Genomic DNA, 12424 nt, shown 5'->3' with positions numbered 1-12424 from the left:
TTTTTTTGGTTTTTTTTTTTCAGTCATGCACAGATCAATACCCAGCCAAACATCCATGGGGAGCCCTCTGCAGATCTCCAGAGCTCTTTTTATAGCTGCTCCTTCTTCTTCTCTGGTATTCTGTCCCATATACACTCAGTTCTCACTTAATATCATTGATAAGTTCTTAGAAATTGCCACTTTGAGCAAAACAACATATAATTAAACCAATTTTACCATAGGCTAATTGACATAAACAAGAAATAAGTTTCTATGTCACATTTCTGGTCACATAAACATCACCAAACTTCTACATAAAGACCAAAACACTTCTAATATTAAATATTGAAATAACTGTGAGCTATACAGACATTTAAGACAGATTAATAAAAACAAGCAAGATAATTCTTTACCCAATTATTCAGTTCAGGATCTCAGGTGGCTGGACCCTATCCCAGCAGCTCAGGGCACAAGGTGAGACCCAACCCTGGACAGGATGCCATTTCATCAGAGGGCACACTCACACACACACTCACACTCACTTGGTCTGGGAGAATTTAGACATGCCGGTCAACCTACTGTGCACAGCTTTGGAAGCCAGAGGAAAACGCAGACATGAGATCATGCAAACTTCACACAGACAGTGGCCCCAGTGAGGAATCGATATCTTTTTCCTCATCAGTGTTATAATGAAATGACGCTGAGGACCTGCTACATTCTATTTGACCTCCTCTACATCTGAGCACTGTCTCCTCAACCCAGTAAGGGCACTAGCGTTAGTTTCAGTCTCTCCTCCCTAACTTGTATCCTGAAATTTGCCTCTAGGATGCAAGCTGGTGCCATCATAGGGCTGACTTGACTTCTCTTGCTTATCACACTTCTTGGATACCAAGTATCCAGTGTCTAAAAACTGTTGTTTCATGTGATTTGCCTGATTTTCTAGTTGTTTAAAGCAAAAGTATAAAAATCTGGTCCCTGTCACTAAATTTTGATCAAAAGTAAAAATATGTCATCATTGAGTTTTACATGTCAATCATTTTTAATTTCTGGAATATATCTGTTTGATTCTTTTTACAAATCTTCCTGTTCTTCACCCAGTTTTGGGTTGTTCTTTTACATTTTGAAATTTAACAAATTATTTTCTGTGTCTGAAAGTGTTAACATTTGAAGTCTTCGAGGATCTGATGTTTCTCTGTTGACCTTCACTCAAAGTACCTTGTTATTTTGCGTGGTGTGTGTGTGCGTGTGTGTGTGCGTGCGTGCGTGTGTGTTTTACTATGAAGTGCTCATTTTTATCTGGAACTTTGAGAATGAAGATAAATTCTTCTAATTGAAATCAGTTTTTGCTTCTGGAAGACACTGAGGGAAACTACCAGTCCTCAGTCATTTCAATCTCAAATTGAGATTTTTGTGGACCTCCCAGGTGGCAGGTTTGAGAGCAGAAAACAATGAAAAGGGCTAGTTTGTTGCAATGTCTCAGGGAATATTCCCATCTCCTCAATTCAATTCCAAGTCTTAAGTCTGAGTGTTATCTTTGCAGTCCCCTGCAGGTGTGAAAGTGGGTGTCTTCTACTCCACCCTTAAACTGATATAGCTTGTTAAGAGTCCCAGTTTTATAAAGAGGATGCCCTATTCCAATCTCCACCTTACATGGACGCTGGGCATTGAATGCCACCCCATAACATTTGAGACCAGGCAAGCAAGGACCTAACCAAATACCTCAAGTCCAAAGCCAGATAATGAATTCTACTTCTCAGAGATTCTGCTTTCATTTTTGCCTTACTGTTCTTTGATATCTTGTTTCATATTCGTTTAGAAATTTTTAAAATATATTTATCCAGTACATCCAACTGTTTTCAGCAAGAAAGTCAGTTTAGGTGTCTTGTTCATCATATTGGCAGAAGCCAAAATATCACTGTGTTCTTAATTTTGACTCTAGTGTGTTTGACAAATGTATTTTGATAAAGTCAATTTTAACAACATTTTCCTTTGTATCGGCTATCATGGCTTAAGTGGTTTGAAAACGAATTGGGGGAGGGGCCTTTGCCTATTATTTTCTTCTAGTATGTTATAGCTTTATTATTTATAGTAACTATTTAATTATCTGGAAGTTATTTTATGAAAGATTTAAATTTATGTTTTTCAAAATAACCATTTGTCTCAGCACTGTATATGGAACAATCTGTTTCTGGTTTATTGTATTATATTTATGTACTTGACTCTCATACAGATTATTATCTGTTCCTGTACTATCCATATTGGTTCACCAAACCATCTTTGGATTCTTGCAGTAGTATGACACTATGCTGTTTTAGTTACTGTATATGTTTAGAATGTTTCTCTGGAATGGTAAGTTAAACCTATTATTCCTTTCTATAATGTTTCTACTTTCTTTCTTGTCATGACATTTCTATGTTCACACACAGTTCTAGGAAGTTCTAGACTTGGAAGTCATTAAAATGTTAATTTGGGAAGAATTGATATTGGACTCCATCACAAAGTCACTTGATTTTGTTCTCATGTTAATCCTTTAATGAGGGGTAATTTTTCAAGGTCCCATGAAGGAAAGACGGCAGTCTCACGGCTTCTATGGTCACTCTTAAGTAACACAGAGTCCTGCGGTCCCTTTGTCACAAACACAATCCCATATCAGAAGCTAAAATGTGTTTTAATAAGGTATATTTCAGTCTGTATTCATATTCACGCCTGTCCCCATCAACCCTTACAAGGGTCTGCTGCAAGGAAGTAACCAGCAGACAGGAAACAGTGTATTTTCTGTACCTTCCTTCTTTCCTCTTGGCCTGTCCCTCTGTATGTAGAAGCAGTGCTGGCCATTCCAGGGTTGGTTGGATGAAGTAGAAGGAGAATTAAGAGAAGAACATTCTTACCTATCTGACACTGTCAGAAGCTGGATTCACGTACTGAGCTTGGCCAATGCTTCCACCTGGTGTTTTCTCTAACGGAACACTTTCATGGTCCTCTGAACTGTCACTAGGGGTCTCTCACTTTCTTTTATCTGGTCATGTACTTGGCTTTACTAGGTGGCCACTTACTTGACCTATAGTCCTTAAGAATCCAGCGATAGCTTCAGCTTTTCTTCATTGATTTCAATTTGCCTTCACAAGTTCCTAGACAACCTCACACTGGGTTTCACACAGGGCCTACTTCTGGTCCAGAGAAACACCTTCTTTGTCCCAAGTGCTATTCATGCAAATCAGTCCCCACCCTCCCCACCCCCATGCCACCATCAGCTCGTCCATCCACACCTGCCTAGCTCATTTTCTACCCCTCACTCAAGAAGGAGTCAGGCACCAGCCCACTATGCCCCTTACTGAAAAGGGACATACATGAAATTTTCCACTTGGTTTTGCTGCCTTGAAGTGAAAGAAGAAAAACCAACACTGTACACACACACACACACACACACACACACACACACACACACACACACTCCTTGTTTTATATAAGTAAACGTTCACCTCAAAGTTCTTTTCAGAAACACTTCCTTCAAAATCTCTCTCCTGGGCCGGGCACGGTGGCTCACACCTGTAATCCCAGCACTTTGGGAGCCTGAGGCGGGCAGATCATTTGACGTCAGGAGTTGGAGACCAGCCTGGCCAACATGGTGAAACCCCGTCTTGACTAAAAATACAAAAATTAGCCGGCCATGGTAGGGGATGCCTGTAATCCCAGCTACTCATGAGGCTGAGGAAGGAGAATTGCTTGAACCTTCGAGGTGGAGGTTACAGTGAGTTGAGATTGTGCCACTGCATTCCAGCCTGGGTGACAGAGCAAGACTCTGTCTCAAAAGAAAAGAATTTTTAAAAATATGAAAAATCTCTCTCCTGACTCATTGATATGCCTGATGTGGATGAGAGGTTTCAGAGACACCAGATGTCGATCCACCACCCCAAAACTTGCTCATGGCAGTCCCTTTGGTGTGTGGCACCTATTGTCTTCATGCCTCAGCCAGAAATAAGAAGGGTCCTCTTCAAAACTTTGTTAGGCTAGGTCAGAAAGTTAGATGAGGGATAAATACTGCTTCAGTCTATTTTGTGCTGCTGTAACAAAATCCCTGAGACTGGGTCATTTATAAAGAACAGAAATTTATTTCTCACAGTTCTGGGGGCTGGAAAGCCCTGGATCAAGGCAGCAGCTGGGCTAATGAGGGCTGCTCTCTGCTTCCAAGATGGCACCTTGAATGCTGCATCCTCCGAGAAGGAGGAATGCTGTGTCCTCACATGGCAGAAGGCAGAAGGGCAAAAGGGGACCAACTCCCTTAGTCAAGTCTCTGTAGAAGGGTACCTAATCCATTCAGAAAAAAGGAGCCCCCATGGCCTAATCATCTGGAGTGTCCCCCCTGTCGATACCATCACATTGGCAACTCCTGAATGTTGGAAGGAACATGTGTGAACCCTAGCAGATATGTAATCCTCTTGAGGGCCGATATGATTTGGCTGTGTCCCTCCCCAAATTTCATCTAGAATTGTAGCTCCCATAATCCCCACGTGTTCTGGGAGATAATTGAATCATGGGTGCAGTTTCCCCCATACTGTTCTTGTGGTAGTGAAATAGTCTCACGAGATCTGATGGTTTTAGAAGGGATTATCTCCCCTTTTGCTTGGCTCTCATTCTCTCTCTTGCCTGCTGCCATGTAAGACATGTCTTTCACCTTCCACCACGATTGTGAGGCCTCCCTAGTCACATGGAACTGTGAGTCCATTAAACTTCTTTTCCTTTATAAAGTACCCAGTGTTGGGTATGTCTGTATTAGCAGCATGAGAACAGACTAATAAAAGGGTGATACACTTGATGTGCAGACTGAGGCTCAGATCACCTGCCTGTTCTGAGAAACCTGGGCTTTCAATACAATGACCACAAACATCCTCCCCAGAGGTCTTCTTCCCACAGCCCCTGCCACCCTTCAATCTTCCCCCTGAGGTTTCCCTACTAATTATGTCCATTTTGTGCACCACCCACCTAGGCTCCCATTCTCATAGAACATTTCCCTTTCCCCTCAAATGTACAAGAGTGTCAAGCGGCCCTGCCCCGGAACTCCTGCATTCTTCATGAAAGAAGCACATCAGCATTTTATGAGCCTCTCCTAAAGGGAGATAATGCCCAGCTTCATCACCAAATGACCTTCCTTTCAATGGTACCTTCCTCCTCTTGTATGGCCACAGAGAACATTCATGACCACATCCCATCAAATGCTAAAATTGTCTGAAGCCCCTGGGCTTCAGGGACCTGTAACCCCACCCATCACAGGACACAGTTTTGTGGGTCCCAACATGAACAGAAGCATGATATCAGCATGATATTAGTCTCTAGGCCCAGCCAGGAGCATTCACTCATAAAGAAGGTAAGGACCCCAATTTTTTTTAACTTTTCTCCATTCCACAATTTTTTTTTTTTTTTTTTTGAGATGGTGTCTCGCTCTGTCACCCAGGCTGGAGTGCAGTGGCCAGATCTCAGCTCACTGCAAGCTCCGCCTCCCGGGGTTTACACCATTCTCCTGCCTCAGCCTCCCGAATAGCTGGGACTACAGGCGCCTGCCACCTCGCCCAGCTAGTTTTTTGTATTTTTTAGTACAGACGGGGTTTCACCGTGTTAGCCAGGATGGTCTGGATCTCCTGACCTCATGATCCGCCCGTCTCGGCCTCCCAAAGTGCTCAGATTACAGGCTTGAGCCACCGTGCCTTGCCCCACAATTTTCTATAGAATGGTTTTTAAGGATCCAGAAAGTTCTGATCCGATCCCCACATATCCCTGGCCATGAAGAAAATAAACCGATATCGTTTGCCACAAGGCACAGTTCCTATACATTATCTTTAGACCAAAACTGATCACTGATAAAATACAGGTTTGTCATGGGGTTCAGTAGACCTTAGATTATTCTGTGAAAAACAGAATACTGGATGAGAGGATTTCGCTGATCCTTCCCAATCTAAGATCAATCATTCTGATCCCAAATACTTTCATTTCCCTTTGATCTTTAGTTTGGCAAAGAGACACAGGTGCCTTGGCAAAGAGATGAAAGAGAAGGACAGGTGAACGTTTAAAGGAGAAGCCACAAGTTCTGGTCTCTTCGGAAGGTTTGTGTGCTTGCTGGTATCATGCCGTTCATCTCTCTCCACTCAAATCTGAAGAGTTGACTGGAAATTCTGAAGATATATCTGATATTCAAACTTCCTCTGACTTCTCTGATCATTTCTAGAGACCCGTTGGTGATAGAAGAAAGCAAGTCATGTCAACAGCAGAGCCGGGGAATCTTTTCCCGCTGTTCCAGCTGTGCTTATCAGAGACCTCTTCCCTTCCCTAGACAGCTCGAGATGGAGTTGAATTGGGATTTGTAAAAGTAAACAATGCAAAACCCAAGTTGGTGTTTTTTCTATCACCCAATGGATGACAGGCTGTGAGTAAGAACTGAAGAGAACTCAACAAGACTGCTTTTCCTAAGGCTGACAGAGAAGCCAGTTATGAGGGACCGTGGCAGCAAGGAGGGAGTGAAGCTCCTCAGCTGAGGCCGACTTCACACTGCAGCTTTGTCAACGGCCCTGGAAGCCAGTTGCCTCTGTTGACTACCAAAGTCTCCTCCTGTCATCCTTAGGAATGTTTTCAAAACATCTACAAACACTGTTTTATTTTCTAGAAGCAAACATATTTTTTAAATAGCCTGGGTTTTCTTCATACCCTGTGGTCAGAGACCCATGAGACTCTAGGCTGCTTTCCCCAGATACACACTCCAGCTAACTCGAGAATCCACCTAGAGGTTGAGGTAAATTCTGTCAGTCTAGTTGGCTCATCCTAAATCACGCATTTAACTTTTAAGTAAACAGACCCTTTATTTATAAAGGCTTCATTTAAAAGCCAACAACAGTCATTATAGAATAGAGCAGGCCGGGTGCAATGGCTCATGCCTGTAATCCCAGCACTCTGGGAGGCGGAGGCGGGAGGATCACGGGGTCAAGAGATAGAGACCATCCTGGCTAACACGGTGAAACCCTGTCTCTACTAAAAATACAAAAAAAAAAAAATTAGGCAGGTTTGGTGGAGGGCACCTGTAGTCCCAGCAACTCAGGAGGCTGAGGCAGGAGAATGGTGTGAACCTGGGAGGCGGAGCTTGTAGTGAGCCGAGATCGTGCCACTGCACTCCAGCCTGGGCAACAGAGCGAGACTCCGTCTCAAAAAAAAAAAAGAGAGAATAGAGCAGTCATAGCCGTCTTAGATACAGATTACTGTTCATAGGGTCACCAACATCATCACATCCTTGGGAAGGCCAATCCATAAAGGGATCGGTTCACCGGGTTGAAGTCATACTACCTCCTGGGAGCAAGCTGGGTGAGCACATTCCTGGGTACCATCTTAACTGCAAAGCTATACAGAGATTATAACGTCCCTCTCACCCTCTCCTGCTTCTAGCCTCTCCCTGGCAGAAATACAGAAATCCTGAATCAAGAAAATGCTTTCATTAGGATCCCAACCTTCTGTTTAAAATAGCGAAGTCATACTCTGCTGTTTTTCTAGTAAATTACAAAACAGGTAAAGTTGGAAACACAGACACATACAGACTGTGACTGACAACCAATCTGTTTGGTAAATTGGGTGGCATTTAGAAATGTCTTCCTATTTAGAAGGTTAAATTCATGAAAAAAGAACAGAGCTGGCTGGGCACAGTGGCTAACGCCTGTAATTCCAGCACTTCAGGAGGCCAAGGCAGGAGGATCACCTGAGGTCAGGAGTTCAAGACCAGCCTGGCCAACATAGTGAAACCCTGTCTTTACTAAAAAAAAAAAAATTACAAAAACTTAACTGAGCATGGTGGTGGGCACCTGTAATCCCAGCTACTTGGGAGGCTGAGGCAGGGAGAACTGCTAGAATCTGGGAGTGGTGGCTATAGTGAGCCACGATGGTGCCACTGCACTCCAGCCTGGGCAACAGAGCAACACTGCATCTAAAAAAAAAAAACAAAAAACAGAGCTGTTACATTGTTTTTGACCATAAGAAATAAAGTGGCTTTGCCTTCTTTAAAGAAAGTAGGAATAGGCTTCCTCCCTCACCCTTTACAGCCTTACCCAATCAAGGTTGGGATCCATCCAAACACAGCACTGGGCACTCAAGAGCTGCCTGTCTACTGTATAGCTGATGCCCTTGAAATGGCCACGATGGTAACAACCCATAACCCTGTTCGTCTTGCTACCTTCATTTGAGGACTGAAGCTTCCAGTAAACAAGGGCACAGGGTAAATGGGTGGCTGCAGAACATGACATGGCAATAGATTCCCTAGCAGTAACATTCCATGGAAGGTGCAAAACTACAGAAAACTCAGGTAGCAATTTATGATGAAGACTGTAGTTTTTCATTCATCTAATCAGAGCAATAGAAATACAGGTCTGAGAAAACATCTCACAGCAGCATCAAAGAACCTAGTTACAAACCAGGAAGTGAGCTGGGGCTACCTGACAATGTGACTTTTCAGCTATCAAAACAAGGGACGGGGCGTGGTGGCTCATGCCTGGAATCTCAGCACTTTGGGAGGCCAAGGCGGGTGGATCCTGAGATCAGGAGATCGAGATCATCCTGGCTAACATGGTGAAACCTCGTCCCTACTAAAAAATACAAAACAATTAGCCGGGCATGGTGGCGGGCACCTGTAGTTCCAGCTACTCCGGAGGCTGAGGCAGGAGAATGGCGTGAACCCGGGAGGCGGAGCTTGCAGTGAGCCGAGATAGTGCCACTGCACTCCAGCCTGGGCGACAGAGCGAGATCTGTCTCAAAAAACAAACAACAACAACAAAAACAAACAAAAACAATCAAGGAAAATCTAATACTCTGTATGCTGGCAAATGCTGAGCCTAAGAATGTTTCTGGGGCTCTGGGGTTGCAGGAAGACAGGCATATGTGCGTGCACACACACACACAGGCACATTTATGCCTGTGTAAACACTCACTCATCTATACATATTTTGAGGGTTCAGTTCGTAGTGGTTCCGAATCATTTCAGCTTGCTTTGGGTGCAGTTCATATCTACAATCCTTGTAGTACCACATATCCCTAAGTTTAACTGAATTTAAACAGTAGACTCAAAACACAGAATGATAGCATGATTCTTTGACTTCTAAAGTCAAAAAAGCAGAATTTGAGTTATTTCATGTTATGAGCTGAATGTATTCCCCCCAAATTTGTATGTTGGAGCCCTAATCCCCCAAGTGATGGTATCAGGAGGGGTCCTTTGGGAAGTGATTAGGTCGTGAGGGTGGAGGTCTCATGGATAAGATTAGTACCTTTATAACAAGAGACATGAGAGAGATGATCTCTCTCTCCACCATGTGATCTTGGACTTCCCAGCCTCCAGAACGGTAAGAAATTTCTATTCCTGGCCAGGCACAGTGGCTCAAGCCTGTAATCCCAGCACTCTGGGAGGCCGAGACGGGTGGATCACGAGGTCAGGAGATCCAGACCATCCTGGCTAACATGGTGAAACCCCATCTCTACTAAAAAAAAAAAAAAAATACAAAAAACTAGCCGGGCGAGGGGGTGGGTGCCTATAGTCCCAGCTACTCCGGAGGCTGAGGCAGGAGAATGGTGTAAACCCCGGACGCGGAGCTTGCAGTGAGCTGAGATCCGGCCACTGCACTCCAGCCTGGGCGACAGAGCGAGACTCCGTCTCAAAAAAAAAAAAAAAGAGAAAAAGAAATTTCTATTCCTGTTGCTTAAGCCACCCAGTCTATGATGTTTTTGTTTATAGCAGCCTGAGCTAAGACACTTCGATTTTATTGTTCTATCTTACCACTCTGTGTTTAAAATTTAAAAAGTGAACACAATATATTTATTTAAGTTGCAGCTGTGTTTTTTAAAAGAAAAACATATTTAAGAAGTGTATTCAATCATTTCCTTAAGTTGAATATTATCTTTAAAACTGAAATGTATACACTTTAAATTGTCTTAAAACTGAAGAATAAATCAGCCCCGCGCCTAGCCGATGGGAGCGCGGTGGCCCGGCGCCCGGAGGGTCACGCCAAGCCAAGGGAGCCCCCGCGGCGCCCAGGCACGAACCCGGGTCCCCCCCGCCGCGGGCCGCGGCATTTTTAGTCAGGAGATGCTTAAAGGAGGCCGGCCGCGCCCGGTGCATTGTGGGAGTCGCTCGTGGCCCATTTTCCGGGAGGAGACGGATGGCACAAAGCAAGCGGTGAATCAGTAAAGAACCTGGCCAACCCGCAGAGGGAGGGGTGGGGGTGAGCTGTGAGGAGAGCAGGCCCGAGAACCATGTCTACGGGTGAGTCCTTTAACCCGGAAAGTTACAAATTGGACAAGAGCTTCCGGCTAACCAGATTCACTGAACTGAAGGGCACAGGCTGCAAAGTGCCGCAAGATGTCCTGCAAAAATTGCTGGAATCTTTATAGGAGAACCACTTCCAAGAAGATGAGCAGTTTCTGGGAGCTGTTACGCCAAGGCTTGGCATTGGAATGGATACTTGTGTCATTCCTTTGAGGCACGGTGGGCTTTCCTTGGTTCAAACCACAGATTACATTTACCGGATCGTAAATGACCCTTCCGTGATGGGCAGGATAGCACGTGCCAACGTCTTCAGTGACCTCTACGCAATGGGAGTCACAGAATGTGACAATATGCTGATGCTCCTTGGAGTCAGTAATAAAGTGACCGACAGGGAAAGGGATAAAATGATGTCTCTGGTTATCCAGGGTTTTAAAGACACAGCTGAGGAAGCAGGAATGTCTGTAAGGGGCGGCCAAACAATACTAAACCCCATGATTGCCTTGGGAGGAGTTGCTACCACTCTCTGTCAGCCCAGTGAATTTATCATGGCCAGCCCCAAGTTGGACCAGCAACAGGGGTTGGTGTCCCCTCCTGGGATCTGTGAGGCAGTAGCTGAAGGACGAATAAATTTGAAGTTGGAGAAGACCTACACATGCACCACATCCCTAACCTACAGAACCCTGGAGATACAGTATTAGAGTCCAGCCCCTCTGACAATCCAGAGGTATCTACTGAGCATTTTATTCAACAATACCGTTCATGCTCCTTAATGACAGCACAGCCGGCCAGCCTCATCTAACAATAAAATTTTGAGCACAACTATACTGCCAAGGGAGAGACTCTTTTATTCTAAAATTATTTCAGCCATTTGGTTGCCCTCTTCAGCAATCAGTTTAAGAAATTGGGGCCGGGCGCGATGGCTCACGCCTGTAATCCCAGCACTTTGGGAGACCAAGGCAGGCAGATCACGAGGTCAGGAGATCGAGACCATCCTGGTTAACACAGTGAAACCCCTTCTCTACTAAAAAATACAAAAAAATTAGCCAGGCGTGGTGGCCGGCACCTGTAGTCCCAGCTACTCGGGAGGCTGAGGCAGGAGAATGGCGTGAACCCGGGAGGCAGAGCTTGCAGTGAGCCAAGATCGTGCCACTGCACTCCAGCCTGGGCGACAGAGCTAGGCTCCCTCGAGAGAGAGAGAGAGAGAGAGAGAGAGAAAAGAAAGAGAGAGAGAGAGAGAGGAAGGAAGGAAGGAAGAAAGGAAGGAAGGAAGGAAAATTGGAGTCAACTAAATATTGATATCCAGATTCTAAATTTTAAGTATCAATTTCTCTTTTAATCTTAGATGTCATGGTGGAAGGAAAAATCAGTTAGCAAATAAGCAATCCCAGAAGAAGTATAGCTAGCTATTTGATGCCTTTATGCCTTACGACAATGTTGAACGCAATGAGAAGGATAGGTTCCCTTTATTGAAAGTTTTTTGTACATTCCAGACCTAAATCAATGTGTACGACTTTGGACATTAGCCTTGGAAGAAGGAACAGCTCTTTCTCTTCTGGCACCATAGTGTATCTGCATTTGATTTTCTCCCATTGTGCATGAGCACCTCACGGGCCACAAAGATGCGCTTTGAGAGCACCCTGAGATGAAGTTTATTTTAAAAGGAACAACAACCAACACCAACAATCAACACCACCACCAGACCCACAGGGGCTGTCCAATGTACATTATTATCATCTCCTTGTGTTATGAGTATTGAGTTTTAGAACACAGTTTGGAAAGTGCCAATTTAGAATATTAATGTCTTTATCTTTAATTTTACTTTTCATTCTGTAAACATAACTAGATTATAAACAATTTTGTTTCAAATGCACTAGACTTTTTAGCTAATTCAATTGTAAGTAACTTTAATTAAAAATGTCAAGTTTATACTCATCAAAAAAAGAATCAATGAAGAAGATAATTTATTACATAATCACTAACAAAAATCTTGCCATGTAGAGAAGGAGGCATTAAAAAGGATTCACTTCAAGGAGTCAATCCACAGGGTGCATCTCTGCACTTGCTGTACCCACTTACTGGAACGTTCTTACCCAGATGCCCCCCTAGCATGGCTTACACTTCTTCAGGCCTCTGCCCAAATACCAGCTTATCCAAGAAGTCTTCCTT

General features: G+C 44.1%; 1 pseudogene; it reads left to right on the top strand.

The window, feature by feature from the left end:
• The first annotated feature begins 10245 nt into the window (after positions 1-10245).
• Positions 10246-10956, top strand: LOC112629178 (annotated as a pseudogene).
• Positions 10957-12424: the final 1468 nt, after the last annotated feature.

This window comes from Theropithecus gelada, chromosome 7b (assembly GCF_003255815.1).
Source record: "Theropithecus gelada isolate Dixy chromosome 7b, Tgel_1.0, whole genome shotgun sequence".
In the NCBI taxonomy this organism is placed as follows: Eukaryota; Metazoa; Chordata; class Mammalia; order Primates; family Cercopithecidae; genus Theropithecus; species Theropithecus gelada.
This window is presented reverse-complemented; position numbering and strand designations above follow the sequence as displayed.